The following is a 5,168-nucleotide window of genomic DNA, read 5'->3' as shown; positions in this document are numbered from 1 at the left end:
TTGTGTGCTTCATACTGCATGCCTATTTGCAAACTAAGACTGAGATTGTGTTTGGGCAGAGACTGCAAAAGCTACAAAAGAGGAAATCTACAGGAATAAACAAATGTAACAAAACCATCGGACATAGCTGCAACCTTCTTCCCTTTTCTCCTCACGGGTATGGGTACTGGGCCCACCTATAAGGACACCTGGTACCTCCACCCAAGGAAACCCCTCCTAGTGCTTGGGATAATATTCAAACATCCAATCTCATATAGAGTGTCAGTCAGAGCACACAAAAATAAAATGCTGTCATAATTCCCAGAGTACTAAAACAGTAACTGGGGCTTTATTAGGTATGGGGAATTCAGGATAGGGGACAATGGGAAAAGGGATTAGGATAATAGAAGACAAAAATTGACTATACATAAACTCAACTTCCTGAATAGTTACAGCCAATACATTCCACTCTGCTCCTTCCCAACACCTTTCTCAGCAAATAGTGGATTTAGGCTCAGTCTTTGATGGGTTCTGCAGTGCTGAAACCAGTGGCCAGCTTATAATTCAATATCAAAACAAACAAACAAGGGTATTCTTACAAAGTATCCATACCAAGGATGGTCAGATAGTCTTTATGGTGCTCTTGTCTCAAAATGTGCAGCTAGGCCGGCTCTTAGTAGCCTCTCCTCGGGCTCCTGTTCTCCGTTGAGATGTTCCAGAAATCCCAAAAAGGACTCAAAGCCTCCCTTTGGGTAGGAATGTGGAAGGTAATCAGGTCCTCCCCATCTGTGTAGTTCCTTCCCCCCTACACACCAAACACAGCCAACTAAAAGTAAACTCAGTCTATATTTTCTAAGTCCCAGTTCATGATAGAACCAATTAGCACACTACTGGGACCAATCTCAGAAACTGAGGCCAGAGCCTCTGCCACCATTACTGCTGTAGTTCAGGGGCAAATCCCCGAGGCTCAGTGTGACATTTCAGGAGTACCCCTTTCAAAGGGATTGCACCAACAGCAGGGGGTTTATCTGGGAGTGTAGAGACACACACAGGAACCTTCATCTAGGAGGCAAACTGACAGCATGCATTCATCTCACAGCCAGCCTTGCTGTAAAATGCTGCAAGGATTTTGAATTAGCAATACTTTAAAAAGATGAGAGTATCTTGTTAATCAAGTCTAGGCTCTAGAATATGTATTACAAATTTATATGTAACCATTTCCAAAGCTTCTGCTAGCTACTGTTTGAATCTCTATGGTTTGTTAAATCAACTTGTATACAGGCACCTTAATTTTGGTATTTCCTAACTTTGGAGTACTTGCTGTGGAAATTAAGTTTTCTTTTACAGTATTTTTTCATATGTAGTATACTTACGTATCCAGTAATGCAAACTTCTGTTTTAAGTTTGGATTGGGCCCTAAAATAGTAACAAGTCCAGGGACAGAGTTAAGGTTAGTTGGGCACTGTTCATTGAGAATGTATCTTTTAATGGTCTTGCTGCGTAAATTTAGTGTTAAGGTTAATTGTTCATGTAACCTTAGCTTTTGATTTCCATAGTTCCTAATGTTTGGATAGTAATAAAGACTTGAGGTGGGGGAAAGTGAGCAAAGGGTGGCTTTAGTTGTTGAGTGCCAAGTAACCATATCCTCACAGTTACTAAAATTAGTCTAGAAAAACAAGGATGGGTAGGCTGAATCATAGTAACTGTTTCTCTGCATACCAATCCAGGGATATGACCCCACTATTTTAGACACATGGTTCTTACCCTGACTTTGGGGCACCACAACTACAGACAAGCAGAAGTTCAAGATTATAATCTATAAATAATTTGTTTAATAAAGAAAACTAAATCAAGGGGTTAGCTGATCTTCAGAGCTTTCTGTTGTGACTCTTGTGCAGCACTTTCAGCACGTAAGCCTTCTAAGAGTGAGGAGGTCACTGATTTATAGGTAAATTAAAATACAAGTTAATGATTCCTGAAACCAGCAGGCAGATCCTGTTCAGTTTATCCCAGATAAACTAAAACAGTTTATAAATAGGCAGAGGAATTTTGTTGATGAACAGTAAACCTAAATTGTTTTTAAAAAGAGCATAGATGAGTTCATAGGGCTATCCTAAGATCACTTATTAACTGGAGAAAAAAATTAAAATCAGTTACTTAAAGTCACAAGGTTTCTTATAAATCCATAATTCACTTTAAGAAGTGGTTTGGGATGGGCAAATACATACAAATTAAGGACTTTAAATTCAAAATATGTCTCAATCTGTTTTATGAAGGTTATCTTAGGTCTCCTCTCCAAGAATATATCATCCAATCATTTTAGTATTTAACTGGAGAAGCTGTAAATAAGCCTTGAGTTACAATAATATTTAATAGCCAATTAAAATCATCTCAAATATACATGAATAATTTCAGGTCGTGCTTATGAAAACTCCATCTGCCTATGATGCTGAGGGCTTAGTGAAGACATCTTGCTGCAGAATCAGTGCTGGCTAGAACTTTGGTTTCTCTTGGTGCTGTGTTGTTCCTAGTTATTTGGCTCTTCTGAGCTGTTCTTACTCGTAGAGGTGCTGTCTTGGAGGGGTGAGACACAAGGAGCAGTTGAAAGACAGTGTTCACCAGCTTCCAAGGCTTTTATTTCTTCCCGTCCATACTCATTGTTGGTTAAAAGACACACACACGTCTCCCAGAGGCTTGGCTAGATTCAAGTGTCAGCCATTGGCTCATCACTGGGCTACTCTAAATGCTTCCTAAGCTCATGCATGTGCAATCAGCTAATGCTTATGCAGAACCAGCTTTCTGATTTGTTTGCTCTTGGCTTGGTGGAGATGGATCTCTGAATCTTCTAGAGTTTTACATTTTAAGACTTTTTCCTTTATTCATTTTCTGAGACATCATTTTACTTTTAAAAAAAGGCATGAAAGTACTTACCAAGCTGCTTCAGATCAGTCCAGGCTTGCCTGTTTTCAGTTAAAAACAAAACAAAAAACCAAGTCTTTCTTTAATAATCACTGAAATTTAAAAGACTATTTTAAAAGCAGAAAGTAACAATCCCTTGAAAGGTTTTTTGTTAGTTTGGGATGTGGGTTTGCCTGAGCATGGCAGGCAATTATCTAATTCCCCAATTAATATAACTATACTTATTCAAAGGCTTCTTGTAGTACTAACTACTATTTGCATAACAATACTGCCAAAGAAAGGCTTTCATTTAGAAACTAAACATTGGAAAATAAATAGTTTAAAAGAAGCTTGTGCCATTTTAAGCATTTGAGATAAAAAAACCAAAGATTTCACCTTTATGTAAAAGCATGAGTCAGAAAGGAACTAAACTTCTCTGCAAATGTTTCGCAAATATAAATGTTATCCTTGAATTCATGTCATCTTAATAATAACAAAGAATCACTGTAAGATGCTTTGTTAGTAGCCCAGTAACTCTGAAGGTCACATAAGTCTCTGCTTCAAGCACAAATGCTAGGTTAGGAAACCTGGATTACAGCGTGATTTTTTATTTTTAACTATCCTAGTTTTCTTGTTGTCCAGAGCAGCATTGCAGCCAGCTCTAGAATCTCAGCAATCAGACACACCAGCACCATGGGCAGACCAGGACACCATCCCCCATCGTCATTGCCCTTTCAAAGCAGGTGGTGCACTGTCACAGGGCAACAACTCACCGGGCGGCACCTCCTGCTGGTCATCCAGGGAATTAGCACGCCAGCCTCCAGAGCACCCTCTGCAGGCCGGTGTCTTGCCTTGCCGCTGGCCTCCCATGTCTCTCCCGGTGCCCCTTCTCTTGGGATTCTGCCCCCTGCAGTACCCCACAATCTCTCTACCCCCAACTCGCTTCAGTTTATGGCTACTGCCAGTCTCGATTTAGCCCCCATTCACTGGGGCAGACTGCAGTGTAAATGCCACTCATCATCAGCAAGGTGGGGTTTGGACCTGCTGCCTCTGCCTACCCTTGGGCTGCCCCTCTACAACCTCCATACTCTTTCCAGCCTTTCACAAGGCCTGCAGCCTGGGGGGTTTCCAGGCTGGAGCTCCCCCAGCCCTGCTCCACTTTAGGTACTCTGTTCAGCTCCCTAGCAGCCAGGCCCTTCTCCCTCTACAGGCAGAGAGAGTGTCTGTGTGCTCCTGGCCCACTGCCCTCTTATAAGGGCCAGCTGGGCCCTGATTGGGGCGTGGTTGCATCTGTGGCTGGTTCCTCTATCAGCCGAGGCTTGCTGCTTTTCCTAGGAGCAGCCCTCTCGCAACCACAGCCCTCTCCAAGGGTTGATTTAAGCCTAAGGCAGGAGCAGGTAACCACCCCGCTACATGCACACAACATACTAGTATACACAACATACTGAGAACTGCAGTCCAGCCTGCGAGGAGCAAGACTTGGCCTTCGCCTTCACTTTGCTTCCCTGCTTTTCATGGCCCAACGCCCATGTTCTGGCCTCCAAACAACCCCCCAGCTCATCACCAGAAGCAAGCTTTCCACTGATCAGGACACAGCAACTCAAAGTGTCACCAGACCCTGCCAGAACAACAGATGCAAAGCCTATACAATTTCCACTGCTACAATGATCCTTCCCCCAACACACCTTTCAAGAATCATGAGTCTTAGACATGCCTATCACAACATGTTGTGTACCTCACGCAGTGTATCAAATGCTCCAACAACATTTATGTTGGTGAAATCAGACAATCACAATACTCTCAAATGAACTTGCACAACAAAATAATAAAAACCAAAACCACTCTGTGACCGGGGTCCTAGTGGGGGCCAGCTGTGGTCACTCAATTAGGGTGAACTGCAAAGAACGGGGCAGCAAAACCCCAAAAAGCTGATAGATATTCCAATACTTAGATTTACTAAGCCACCATAAAACAGCTTCTTTATTACCTCCCTGGTTACTCAGAAGTCCAAACAACACAGTTCCCAGCCTCAGGCCTCCATCCAGGTACCATTGTCAAATATGATGATTTCTGAAAATCTTATTTCATCATATAAAAGAAAAGGTTCTACCAATCCCAAAGGCTGGACACATTACTTCCCAGGTTAATGAATGTTTCAGATCTTACACAAATACATACTGTAGCCAATTCTTAAAAACTAAACTAAAATTTATTAAAAAGAAAAGAGAGAGTATGGTTAAAAGATCAATATACAAATATAGACATGAGTTCAATCCATTGAGGTTCAGATT

The 5,168-nt window shown here is 41.8% G+C and overlaps 1 long non-coding RNA gene across 2 annotated transcripts; it reads right to left on the bottom strand.

Moving 5' to 3' along the window:
- Window positions 1-328: 328 nt before the first annotated feature.
- Window positions 329-4,081, bottom strand: LOC120373944. Of its 2 annotated transcripts, none has more exons than XR_005585819.1 (3): window positions 3,651-4,081; window positions 2,911-2,939; window positions 329-725 (listed from the first exon to the last, which is right to left on the bottom strand). It is a non-coding gene; the product is annotated as an uncharacterized LOC120373944 (long non-coding RNA). The 2 variants fall into 2 exon arrangements; XR_005585820.1 differs by lacking the exon at window positions 3,651-4,081 and adding an exon at window positions 3,274-3,622.
- Window positions 4,082-5,168: the final 1,087 nt, after the last annotated feature.

Source organism: Mauremys reevesii, linkage group 10 (genome assembly GCF_016161935.1).
Source record: "Mauremys reevesii isolate NIE-2019 linkage group 10, ASM1616193v1, whole genome shotgun sequence".
In the NCBI taxonomy this organism is placed as follows: domain Eukaryota; kingdom Metazoa; phylum Chordata; order Testudines; family Geoemydidae; genus Mauremys; species Mauremys reevesii.
The sequence above is the reverse complement of the archived record's forward strand: the minus strand, read 5'-3'. Positions and strand labels throughout refer to the sequence as shown.